The sequence below is a fragment of the Rhinoderma darwinii genome, chromosome 1 (genome assembly GCF_050947455.1).
Source record: "Rhinoderma darwinii isolate aRhiDar2 chromosome 1, aRhiDar2.hap1, whole genome shotgun sequence".
NCBI lineage: Eukaryota > Metazoa > Chordata > Amphibia > Anura > Rhinodermatidae > Rhinoderma > Rhinoderma darwinii.
Window position 1 is genome coordinate 204,826,348 of NC_134687.1, and position 14,119 is coordinate 204,840,466.

Sequence of the window (14,119 nt, forward strand, 5' to 3'; positions counted from 1 at the left end):
GGCGGCAGTACATCTCCAACAGGGAGACATGATAGAAATGTATGGGGAAGAGCGATCGGAGTAACGAGTGCTCGACCCAATACTAGCTCCTTGTGACAGGAGCAAACGAGCGCCGATCAACGAGCTGTCTCATTGATCGGTGCTCGTTTATACAGCCCACCTTGTGTAGAGTATATTTTAAGGAAGTCTTCTAGTTTTAAGAGATTCTCTGGTTAATATAAATGTAGTTCTCCTGACATGTCTGTTTTAGTAAATACTTGTATTTCCTATGAAATAATTCTGGAGCATCTATTCTTATAAATCTGTGTTGTGACATTCCTCTGCTATTCCTTATAGAAATGTATGAATAAATTAACAACCAGGTGTTACCAGTTGGTCTGAAACGGTCCATTCACTGCTTACTGAATGACAGTGTAGGGACACACCATTATGACAAGGGCAACGGCAACACCCAGTTGTTGATTTATTAAAAAAAAATTCTAAGTTACATTCAGATGAGTGTGTCTGATTTACACACGTAAAAAACGCAGCATTTTTTCTACATTTCATACCAGTGTGCTTTGCGTGTGGCATGCGTTTTTAACGCAATGGTCACACGCTGCGTGAAAACTCACACTTGTCTCAGTGGCCCCATTTAAATCAATGGGTCCGTGCAGGGGCGTAACTAGGAAAGACTGGGCTCCATAGAAAACTTTTGACTGGGGCCCCCCCTCTCCTGGGTATCACACAACCCCCCCTTGTAAATAGTGAGTCCCTGTAGATTCCGCCACACAGCGCCCCTGTAGATAGCACCATACAGCGCCCCTGTAGATAATGCCATACAGCGCCCCTGTAGATAACGCCATACAGCCCCCACTGCAGATAACGCCATATAGCCCTCCTGTAGAAAACGCCATACAGCCCCCCTGTAGATAACGCCATAGAGGCCCCTGTAGATAACGCCATACAGCCCCCAATGTAGATAACGCCATACAGCCCCCTGTAGATAACGCCATACAGCCCTCCTGTAGAAAACGCCATACAGCCCCCCTGTAGATAACGCCATAGAGGCCCCTGTAGATAACGCCATACAGTCCCCAATGTAGATAACGCCATACAGCCCCCTGTAAATAACGCAATCCTGCCCTCCACTGTAGATAACGCCATACAGCCCCCCTGTAGATAACGCCATACAGCCCCCCTGTAAATGACGCCATACAGCCCCCTGTAGATAATGCCATACAGCCCCCCCTGTAGATAACGCCATACAGTCCCCCCTGTAGATAACGGCATACAGCCCCCCTTGTAGATAATACCATACAGCTCCCCCTGTAGGTAACGCCATACAACCCCCAACCCCCCCCCCAAAATAAAACGGCCTATAGTTTGTCCTTCAAAAGAGATGTATCCCCTGTCCACAGGATCGGGGACACATGTGCATATGTCCCGGGCGGTCTGCAGAATGTCCCGCTGGGCGCTGCAGCTGTTTCAAAACAGCTGATCGCTGCTGACAGGCGCCCTGCATGCCAGACGTCTGCAGCAGCAATCAAAAGAAGGCAGGAGGCTTGCGGCGGTGTTCTCACTGGGATCGATGTCGGCCCGGGAGTGGACCAGTCATGTGGTGGAGCTGTGTGTGGAGCTATCTACAGGGGGGCTGTGTGTGGAGCTATCTACAGGGGGGCTGTGTGTGGAGCTATCTACAGGTGGGCTGTGTGTGGAGCTATCTACTGGGGGGCTGTGTGTGGAGCCATCTACAGGAGGGCTGTGTGTGGAGCAATCTATGGCGGGGCTGTGTGTGGAGTGATCTACAGGGGGCTGTGTGTGGGGCGATCTACAGGGGGGCTGTGTATGGCGCTATGTACAGGGGGGCTGTGTGTGGAGCTATCTACAGGGGGGCTGTGTGTGGAGCTATCTACAGGAGGGGCTGTGTCTGGTATTATGTACAGGGGGGCTGTGTGTGGAGCTATGTACAGGGGGGCTGTGTGTGGAGCAATCTACAGGGGGGCTCTGGTGGATGATTTTTCCATTGACCGGTAGCAGAGTTACACAACTGGAAAAAAAAAATACCCATCATGTAACTCTGCTACCTGTCAATTGAAAAGTCATCAACCACAGGGTCTCCCTCTTGACTTTCATTGTTCTCAGCCGTTTGGTTTGTCCTGCAGCTGCTGCTGCTGCTGCCATGATGAGCAAATGTTATACCCAAGTTAGGAAAAGTAACATGACGATATAACCGGATCCATAATCTGTGATACCCAGACAGTCTAGAGATCCGCAGTGAGAATGTGCGCGTGTTATTTGCAGAAGGATCTGGCCGTGATTTGATGTGTTGATGCGGGATATTTGGTGTGGTTAGGGGGCGTGGCTTAAAATGTCCCTCTTTTCCAAATTCAAAAGTTGGGAGGTATGAATATGAGATCGCTGGCAGCGATAAGGAGAACGGGGGACCGAAAGTCCCCTGAAGTTCTCCATGACAAACCTCGGACTTCCGGAGTCTGCGCAGTTCAATAAAAATGAAAGGAGCGCTGGTCACGCATGCGCAAAGGCGCGGCCGGTGCACAATTAATTTCTATGGAGCTGCCGACAGACCCCGGAAGTCCGAGGTTTGTCATGGAGAACTTCGGGCGACTTTCGGTCCCCCGTTCTCCTTATCGCTGCCAGCGATCACACATGTATCCCCTATCCTGTGGATAGGGGATGCATGTATTTTGTAGGAACAACCCCTTCAGTGGCGTCGTGCTGTAGCAGCCGTAGCGGCTGCTAGTGGAGCCTCCGGCCATGTGAGGGACCCGTGCCGGCGGGCGGAGCGGGCCCCCTCATGCTGCGAGCCCCGTAGCAGCCGCTACGGCTGCTACAGCGGTAGTTACGCCACTGGGTCCGTGTGGTGTGTGTTATTTAAAGCCACAGCTTACGGATGAGAATCACTCTCGTCTGAATGAGCCCTTACTGTACTAGATTCCGGTTATTACTGCTGGAAACTTTTTTTTGCTTTTCTGATTTTTTTTAAAAAGTATACATGGTTCTGATCCACGTCTTTCCTTTAATCATATAGTACCATCAGATAACGCAGAATATGGTAGGTCTACATTAAACTCAGCATCCACAGACTGCTTTATGGATATGCATGTCTTCACTTTACAGGCTGCCAGTCATTTGTTCAGGATTTAATAGACTGTGATTTATAGACACCGGTGAACCATTCTAACATGCACTTTGAAGTTTTACAATTTATGTATTAATTCTCTGTTTACTACATGAAACATGTACAATCATGTATGTAATTAAGCTATATCCCTTTATTGTGCACAGGAGTCTATAAATCCGTCTACAGGCAGCCAAAATGGGCCAATGTCTCCAGATATGATCCATGCTTCCCAATAGAGGGATCGATTCAAATTTAAAGGATATTACCACGAAACATAAAAAACAAATCACTAGTTTTCATTCTTCAGAACCAGGGTCACATATAGCCCATGAGTAATACCCCCAAAACAATGGGCTATTGATTGTATAACACATTTGAGAGAACTGGTAAGGAAAATAACCGATCGTTATAATGTTCTTTATAATGGAGATAATGATTAATGATTCAAACAGGATTCATTATAAAATTAATTGTTATGACCAAAATAAAACACAATTATGAGCTGTGAGTGTCGTTATCACAGTCTTCCCTTAGGCTGCTATGTCATAGCTAGAGATTAAGTGGTTAAAGAAAAGCTCCAGATATTCCTTGACTTTACTTTGATGACCCGTAATAGGATACCACTGATGATTGGGCTTGATAATTGTGGAATGGAAACATATAAATCAATTAATTCATTCATTTATCTTGCCTAACTTGGGCTCAGGGCCAGATGAAAGCTGGTGGAGGGTGCTGGGAAAAACATTTGGTGGGAGATATCACCCTAGTAACGGTCAGAATTTGTGGTTAACTTACATTGGCCATATACATTAGATAATTGTCGGCAGATCCCTCCAATGTCAACAGGATTTTTTGACAATATAAAGGCCCTTTTACACGGTCCAATGATCAGGCACACAAGCATTCATATGAACGCTCGTTGTCGGTAGCACATCTTGTGTAAACAGGGAGATGTGCTGCCGACATGATGGAAATGCATGGGGATGAGCGATTGTAGTAAGGACCCCATACCGAGCTCCTTGTAAAAAGAAGCAAACGAGCGCCAATCAACGAACTATGCAGGTGATATCTTACCATGCCTGATACTTGTTACCTACTAGGTAAGTGGAGCAGGAGGTATGGCAGAGGATTCTACCCCTTTGCCTATGGCAGGAATGCTCCACCACTGAGTTCTTTTTGTTAGCAATGAAGGTGAATGGAGCATTATAGCCTAAAACAAACAGAAAGGAGGTCCAACTGGCCTCATGCACACGACCGTAGCCATGTGCATGGCCGTGATTTTCGGGTCGGCCGGCCACAGAGTGTCAACTGCGAGCAGCCCGCAAATTGCGGGCTGTGCACATGGCCGCAGCCATTATTTACAATGAGCCTTGACTACAGAACACGGCCGTAATAAGGCTTGCCCCTTCTTTCTGCGGTCCGGGCTCCTGGGCCATTCACGGACAGTGGAAACCACGGTCGTGTGCATGGCCCCATAGGAATGAATGGGGCCGCAATTCTCCTGTGGATTTTTGGGGGAATTGCGGCCGCAAAAGCATGTTCGTGTGCATGGGGCCTTAGTAATAAAGTGTGAAAGCTACATAATCACCTCCTTTGCAACATATTCGATGTGCTGTACACTTAAAAACTCTTAAAACTTCAATGTCTTGCTGCTGGGAGTGTCTAAAAAGTACTTGAGGGAACTGGGTGGTGGCTCCAAGATGGTGAAGGCCGCTGGGCAATTACCCCTGTTATCCTCCCTTCAATCTGTCCTTGCTTGAGATTAGGAGTATGGACCAATGTAACAGCCTGGGTCCACCCAAGGTGCAAACGCAAGCCACGACAAAATGTGGTCTTTCCACAATTCGGCAAAGTTTTAAAGCGAATGTAATATTCACACGTTTTTGCAGGTAAACAGCAGTATAGACATTACAATCATTTGAAGACTTTGCAGTAAGACCAGAAGCCAGCCCCTCGACCAGACCAGCGCCGCTATGCATGTCCGTACCCTAACTGTCACATGACAATGTGCACCTGCAAACTGACACCTGTGTAGAGAAAAGTACTTAACATACACCTGACACATTTCCTAGTATAGGAAAACATGTCACTGAGATAACTGTCCTAACTGCTACACTATAGTGTAGCACAAATTCTTACAATGTACAGTACAGTTACGGAACGCTAATAAATGTGGTAATCCATTTTGCAATTGAGACTAGAGTTTTCTTTTAATTGTATGTTCATGAGCATTAGATACATTTATTTGTGCTCTTCTTTGGAAAACTTAGGGGTCATTTATGGAAGCTTAAATCTAATCTGTCCACTACTTCTCAAAGTGTATTGATATTTGTGAGGTTCCCTGCTGAGGTCATCGGAGGTTACTGATTTCTCCGCTCGGACTGACGGCTAGAATACAAGATATTCTGATTAGGGACAAGCAAAATCTCTTAGCAAGACAAGAACAGACTACAATGTAGCATTCCAATACAAAACTTCTTATGCATGCAGTAAGAAAATAATATCGGTGAGAAAAACTGACCGCTACTGCATAAACCACGGCTTCTCAACTTTTTTTTTAGTTGAGCCTTATTAATGGTTGAAAGTTTGTCAAAATTAACTTTTTCAATTTATTTTTAATTAGTCTCCTGAACCCAGTTTTACAATACAATATGCACAAATGGATTCAGTTCTATTGCTAAACCAGAGGTTGGCACACCCATAGACAGGCCTGTAGAGTATATTATCACTTCTGTCAAAACTGCCTACTGTGCCTCACCAACAACTGAGGGCACCTCACCAGTTAGGGTCACCTCATAGTTAGAGAAGCACTGGTATACACCATTCAAATGTATATAAAAATATATATTTAATACTTAGTAACAATTAGTAAACAACATCTTATAGTCAGTCTCAGACCTAAGGCCATACCTCCCAATTTTTGAATTCGGACATTTTAAGCCACGCCCCCTAACCGCACCCAATATCCCGCATGAACACATCAAATCACGGCCAGATACTTCTGCAAATAACGCGCGTACATTCTCACTGCGGATCTCTAGACTGTCTGGATATCACAGATATTATGGATCCGGTTACATCGTCTTTATGTTACTTTTCCTATCTTGGGTATAACATTTGCTCATCACGGCGGCAACTGCAGGACAAACCAAAAGTCTGAGAACAATGAAAGTCAAGAGGGAGACCCTGTGGTGGATGACTTTTCAATTGACAGGTAGCAGAGTTACATGATGGGGATTTTTTTTTTCCAGTTGTGTAACTCTGCTACAGGTCAATGAAAAAAATCATCCACCAAAGCCCCCCTGTAGATTGCTTCACACACAGCCCCCCTGTACATAGCGCCAGACACAGCCCCCCTGTAGATTGCTCCACACACAGCCCCCTGTAGATCGCTCCATGCACAGCCCCCTGTAAATAGCTCCACACACAGCCCCCCTGTACATAGCGCCAGACACAGCCCCCCTGTAGGTAGCTCCACACACAGCCCCCCTGTACATAGAGCCACACACAGCCCCCCTGTACATAGCTCCACACAAAGCCCCCCTGTACATGGCGCCACAGACACAGCCCCCCTGTAGATATCTCCAGATACAGCCCCCCTGTAGATAGCTAGACACACAGCCCCCCTGTAGATGGCGCCAGACACAGCCCCCCTGTAGATAACGCCAGACACATCCCCCCTGTAGATAGCTCCACACACAGCCCCCTGTACATAGCTCCACACACAGCCACCCCTGTAGATAGCTACAGACACAGCCCCCCTGTACATAGCTCCACACACAACCCCCCTGTAGATAGCTCCACACACAGCCCCCCTGTAGATAGCTCCACACCCAGCCCCCCTGTAGATAGCTCCACACACAGCCCCCCTGTACATAGCTCCACACACAGCCCCCCTGTAGATAGCTCCAGACACAGCCCCCCTGTACATAGCGCCACACACAGCCCACCTGTAGATAGCTACACACACAGCCCCCTGTAGATAGCTCCAGATACAGCCCCCCTGTAGATAGCTCCACACACAGCCCCCTGTAGATAGCTCCACACACAGCCCCCCTGTACATAGCGGCAGACACAGCCCCCCTGTACATAGCTCCACACACAGCCCCCCTGTAGATAGCTCCACACACAGCCCCCTGTAGATAGCGCCAGACACAGCCCCGCTGTACATAGCACCAGACACAGCCCCCCTGTACATAGCCCCACACACAGCCCCCCTGTAGGTAGCACAACACAACCACTTTGTGCCACAATGCCGCCAGAGCGGAGAGCAGTAGAGGTAGCCGGCCCTACTGCTGCCACTCTCCGCTCTGCTTTGATGTCACTCACCGTCAGAAGGAGGCAGGAGTCTTGTAGCGGCGTTCTCACTGGTGTCGATGCCGGCCCAGGAGTGGACCAGTCCAGTCACCTGACCTGTCACCTGACCGGTGAGGTTAGGTGACAGGTCAGGTGACTGGACTGGTCCACTCCCGTGCCGGCATCGATCCCAGTGAGAACACCGCCGCAAGACTCCTGCCTTCTTCTGATCGCTGCTGCAGTCAGCAGCAATCAGCTGTTTTGATACAGCTGCAGCGCCCAGCGGGACATTTTGCAGACCGCCCGGGACTGTGGGACAGCGGTGAGAAACCGAGACTGACCCGCCAGATCCGGGACGGTTGGAAGGTATGCCTAAGACAAATATCTAACCTATCATGCCCTCTCCTGCCCTGCCCTACTCAACATTACCAGGATACCCTATTTCTGAGATTTTTCCGGTGGGCTGAGGGGAACCACCCCTCCATTTAGACCTTCCCTCACCTGATATTTACAACAGTAGGACCCCCAGTAAGGAATTCTTGCTGGAGCTGGGAGGTAAAATCTTGAGTTTTCAGCTTTTGCCTTTAGATTCACAATAATAAAATGTGATTTCATGACAACCTAAGAAAGTAAACCGGACACTTTCTCAATTTTTCCTAGTTCTTATTTAACAAGGAATCTAATGATCTACTTTGCAACTGAAGATTAAACTGCATTGTATTTTTAATTTTTCTTCTTTCTTATAATAAATATTACTAGCGGTAAGTATGCATATGTGGGTCAAGCATGCAAGCGTAGAAATTAATAATAATACAACAGCATGCTATGATCTGAAATGTTTACTCTGTGTAGGGACACAACCTTATTCACAGATAGAATGGTAACACCCAGTTGTTAAATTATTTATACATTTCCAGGAGTTATAATAGAGGAACAGAAATGCAGAGTTCCAAGAAAAGCTGCTCCAGAATTTTTATTTTATGGGTAATGTAAGTATTTATTTAAATAGACATGTTAGGAGAGCTGACAGGTCCTCTTTAAAGAGGCTCTGTCACCAGATTTTGAAACCCCTATCTGCTATTGCAGCAGATAGGCGCTGCAATGTAGATTACAGTAACGTTTTTATTTTTAAAAAACAAGCATTTTTGGCCAAGTTATGACCATTTTTGTATTTATGCAAATGAGGCTTGCAAAAGTCCAAGTGGGCGTGTTTAAAGTAAAAGTCCAAGTGGGCGTGTATTATGTGCGTACATCGGGGCGTTTTTACTACTTTTACTAGCTGGGCGTTCTGACGAGAAGTATCATCCACTTCTCTTCAGAACGCCCAGCTTCTGACAGTGCAGACACAGACGTGTTCTCGAGAGATCACGCTGTGTCGTCACTCACAGGTCCTGCATCGTGTCAGACGAGCGAGGACACATCGGCACCAGAGGCTACAGTTGATTCTGCAGCAGCATCGGCGTTTGCAGGTAAGTCGATGTAGCTACTTACCTGCAAACGCTGATGCTGCTGCAGAATCAACTGTAGCCTCTGGTGCCGATGTGGCCGACACGATGCAGAACCTGGGGCAGGAAGTGAGTGACGTCACAGCGTGATCTCTCGAGAACACGGCTGTGTCTGCACTGCCAGAAGCTGGGCGTTCTGAAGAGAAGTGGATGATACTTCTCGTCAGAACGCCCAGCTAGTAAAAGTAGTAAAAACGCCCCGATGTACGCACATAATACACGCCCACTTGGACTTTTACTTTAAACACGCCCACTTGGACTTTTGCAAGCCTCATTTGCATAAATACAAAAATGGTCATAACTTGGCCAAAAATGCTCGTTTTTAAAAAATAAAAACGTTACTGTAATCTACATTGCAGCGCCTATCTGCTGCAGTAGGAGATAGGGGTTGCAAAATCTGGTGACAGAGCCTCTTTAATGTCACAAATCCTGATGTACCATATTGAATTTTTTTAAATATACTATTTTCTATGAAATGTACAGTAAATAGGGACCAGCAATCCATGTTAAAGATGTCAGCTCTTCTGACATGTCTGTTTAAGTGAATAGTAAAATAAATTTATGACACTTTTATAATATTTTACTGGAGTCTACCCTACAAAATAAGGACAGCACATACGTGACAAGAAGGCGCTAAAATATTAACTTAGTAGCAAATATATACATAAGCAGAAATAATAAACCGCAGAACAATAATACCATTATCCTACTGAGTCGTGGAAGTTTGCACCTAGATGGTGTCCCTTTTTTACAGTAGATGCCAACCTGGTCTCCATTTCTTTTATCCACCTATATCTATATTAGGCAAGGAACAATGACACTACTTGATATCACAGTGTAAAGTGTTGGAGGACTTTGCAGTTAAAAGGCAACTTTGGACTAAAGGCTTTCAAAGTTATCTATAGACTATAACTTATTTCAAGGGAAAAAAGGTTGGCGTGTAGGAGTAATAGGTGAGGATAGGGAGAATGAGAAAAGGACAAAGCTCTGCAGAACCTCCACAATCCATGGTTGGTCTAGTTTTCTCCTATAACTTTGCACTTCACCTATGGGTCCTTGGAAGCTAGAAGTCCGAGACCTGATCTTCAATAAGGTATCATGTCGGAAAATGATAGTGCTAAGATGTTCAGTAAGGGCTCATTTTGGAACCATGGTGTCGCAGAGATTGAAATCCTGAAGATAGATGTCGGAGGGGCAGAGTGGAATAACAATCTTGTCATCACAAGGGATTATCAAAGCAAAGGGGAAGCCCTAACAATAGAGTACCCTCCTTTCCTGCATGCAGGCAGTAACGTAGGTCAGGAAACATTTTATGTCGTATAATAAAAGTTGTACACTGTGAAATGGTGTTTAAAGGTGAACATATACTTTCATATATATGTTAATAGAATTAAGAAAATCACGCAGGACCATTGATATAGCATCTTATACAATGAGTTAACGAACTAGCAATAATTTGGGAGGTATATCTCTTAGCACAGCAGTGAATCTGGGAGCATCTCTTCCACAACCGCCCTGTCGCCTTTGTTTACACTTAATTTAGGATCTTATTTATTGTGTTGGAAATAATGGTCTGGGGATGTCTGACGTGAGTTGACTGAACAAAGCAACCGCCGTATAAAGAATCTTCCTGCTGAGTATAGAAGCCTCACTTTATCCATTTACACCACCAACATCCTGTATTTGATGTGATTTTACAGTATTTATGTGGTTTAATGTATAAAGTAATATAAAGTTTCTACTTGTCCTGATTAATGCAAATAATGCCGTGTATAACAATGCCGTAAAAGATTTTCCATAAGGACAAATGTATTCCTTTAATAAACGTGTTTTAATAAAGCGGTCTAATTTTTTTAAGCTTTTACTCCTCTCGGTCACTTCAAAGCCAATATAAAAAAAGCGACCAATAACTTGGAAACAAACAGATAAACCAAAGCTGTCAGAAGGAGAGTTTTGAATACTAAGACTCAGCTGGTGTTTTTACACCTCTCCATAGTGATACTAAGGCCTTATTCAGACGAACGTTGAAATAGTCCGCATGACGGATGTATTTTTAATGGCCGTCACACGGCTGCAAGTATTTCTATGGGGCTATTCACATGGCCGTTGTTTTAATGGACCGTGTGGAAGGCCCGTGAAAAAATGGGACATGTCCTATTTTTGTCAGTTTTTAAGGATCCCTCAATAGACTCTAGTCTATGGGGGATCCGTGAAAACAGGTCCCGCACGGGTGCAAATCGGCCGTGAATAACGTTTTTCACAACCGATTTGTCACACTGTTCAGGCAACATCTTCATTAAGATACAGTTTTATAAAGGGCCAATCAGCATGTAGGGAAAATGTATAAGTATTGTATAAGATAACCCCTTTCCATTTACCATATGAAACGCCATAGAGAGGATGGACAACCATTTTAACAGAGTTAGTTATGATTTAACACTAGGATCCAACTGTTTCTTAGCACAAAGTGTATACAGTGCTAATAAAATGCAACAGTTTTTATTACTATAGTGTCAGACCGGACCAGTGTCACAGTCCCAGCTCTCTTGTCAAAAGCGGATATGTTCAGAGACATAAATAAAGAGGCCTGAACCTCTTTGTTCTAGAGATCAATGGAAGTCTCAGTGGTCAGGCTCCCCCCAAACATGAAGTTTTGGCATATTTTAGTGATATGCCATAAATATGTATTGGTAAAATTTTGTGCATTTCCTGTCCGTGTGCCATCAGTGTGTGTTGCATATGGCATCAGTGGGCTTTGAGTGTGGCATGCGTTTTTCACGTCCATGCAAGCACTTGGACGTATAACACGTTCGTGTGAATAAGGTCTTCCCAACTGATGCGTGAAACACGGACAGCACACAGATGTCGTACGTGGGCTGTCTGCGGTTTTTACGCACCGGACTATCCGCAAACTAGGTAGAAGATGTGAATCAACTGGGCGGTATCTAACTGGGTGCAAAATCTAGCCCGAAACGTGACCAAGGGGCCCAGACTTTAAGAAACTCATCATGCGCACGACCCATGAGGTGATTTCCTTTAGTCTAACTCCCATTACTAACAATAGCAATGGGATTAGTAGTTTAGCTTCAGTGAGTAAATAAGTAGCTAAAGACCTGATGAAAAATAGGGGAGTCCAGCCAGAGCAGGATCAGTCGTAGGGACAAGTCAAGTTCGGTCCCGCAGATTTTGCTATGGTGCTCACTTTTAACATTAACACCAATTAAAAGGTAACAGAATGTCTGTAAATGTTAAAGCTAATAGCATTTCAATGATCAGCTGCCATGAAACGGAGCATGGGCTTGTTTCTCAGGTCATGGTTGCATTGTGATCTATATTGCCAGTATAAAATATGATCAGGTTTTACTAAATCTTTACATGCCAAGAGTGCATACTCTAAAATGCGATTAAAGGACAAAGTATATGAAAAACAAATACATGCTAGGCAAAGCATGCTACATCATTTGGTACCAGTAATCTAACAATCTCCATAAAGTTTTATTTGATATGATATACAGTACGAAATAAAAGTGTACTAACTATCTGGAAAACATCAATGACTGTATATCTGTTTCAATAGTCCATGCACAACTTTGTAGAATACAGAAGGAATAGCTCTGACTTCTAAACTGATATGTAATACAGTACTAGTCATTCTTGAAGAGCAACTAAGGCTTCATTCAGACGAGCGTGTCCTATTTGAGTGTGCAAAAAACGGACCTTATTTCCTGCTGTGTGCCATCAGTGTGCTTTCCGTTCCGCATCAGTGTGCTTTGCGTGTGGCATCCACTTTTCACGTCCATGCAAGCACTTTCTTTTTTTTATTTCTCTGCATTTCTTTAGCAACTGATGTGTGAAATACGGATAACACATGGATGTCGTCCGTGTGCTGTCCGTGTTTTTCACGCACCTATAGACTTCAATGGGTGACAAATTCCGCAAAAACCCGACCAATATAGGACATGCAGTGAGTTTCATGCAACGGACACTCGCTATGTGAAAAATCTTGCATGTCTGAATAGCCCTATTGACTTGCATGGGTCCGTGTGCTGTCAGTTATTTCAACGGACAGCAAACGGACGCGGAACATGCTCGTCTGAACGAGCCCTTGGTCTTTATTCACACGAGCATATCCGATTTGCGTTCGCGAAAATCGGGCCATTTTTCAAGCATATGACTGTCCATGTTGTGTCAGTGTGGTTTCCATGTGTCATCCGTTTTTTCTCGTCCGTTTTTCTCCTCTGCAAGCACTTCCTGGCTTCACTTTTTTCTTCTTTTAATTTATTAAGAAACTGATGAAGGGAAAATGAACGGCAGACAAATGTTGTCCCTGTGCTGTCCATTTTTTTTCAAACACCAATAGACTTTACCGGGCGAGTCCGATCCACAAAAACGAACCAGAATAGGACTTGCCGTGAGTTTCTCACAACGGACACATGCTTTGTAAAAAAAAAAAACGGATATGTGAATAGCCCTATTGAACCGTATGGGTCAGTGTGCTGTCCGTTGTTAAAACGGACAGCACACGGACGAGAAACACGCTCATGTAAAAAAGGTCTTATAATAATAAAAATAGTTATACCAAGGTCAAATGGGAGTTTTTGGGTTGTCTGACAGAGAGCTACCAAACAGAAAATGGAGATGTTTCTTATGTGAGCATCCTCATACCTTAAAGGGGTTGTCTGGATTAGTAGATTTATTTTTAAATACAATATTAGGGAATTCGGAGTTAGTAGAGAGGGGTCATCCCTACTAGACCTATATCTCTTAGGCAGAGGGAAGATTGGCTACAGAGAGTGTCCCCTGCTCTGGAGGATCCGACGTATCTGTGCATTACATGGACAGTACAATAGTTTCAATTTGGAATGAGTACTATGACTGCGCTATTGATTCCGCAAAAAAATGGAAACCTTACGGAACGGAGACAAACGGAAATCATTAGCAATAGAAGCATTACCAATGAAATCAATGGTAATGCAAACGGAAAGCTATGGTTTCCGTTCATGGGTTCCCCTGACGGAAATTTCTGACGGAACCCATGAACGGAACCCAGACGCAGATGTGAACGAAGATGTAGCCAAACTCTTGCATGTTCCACTATGGGGAGGTTTGTATAAGTGAGACTAGGAGAGGGACGTAGGCAGCACAAGTGTGAGCCAAACTCCCATTATATTGTAATAACGGAGACTGTAAGTTC

The 14,119-nt window shown here is 44.8% G+C and overlaps 1 protein-coding gene across 4 annotated transcripts in view; it reads right to left on the bottom strand.

Annotated features, from left to right (window-relative positions):
- Positions 1 to 14,119, bottom strand: part of ARHGAP24 (Rho GTPase activating protein 24) — a 923,793-nt gene that overhangs the window by 157,226 nt on the left and 752,448 nt on the right. The gene's annotated exons all lie outside the window — the stretch shown is intronic.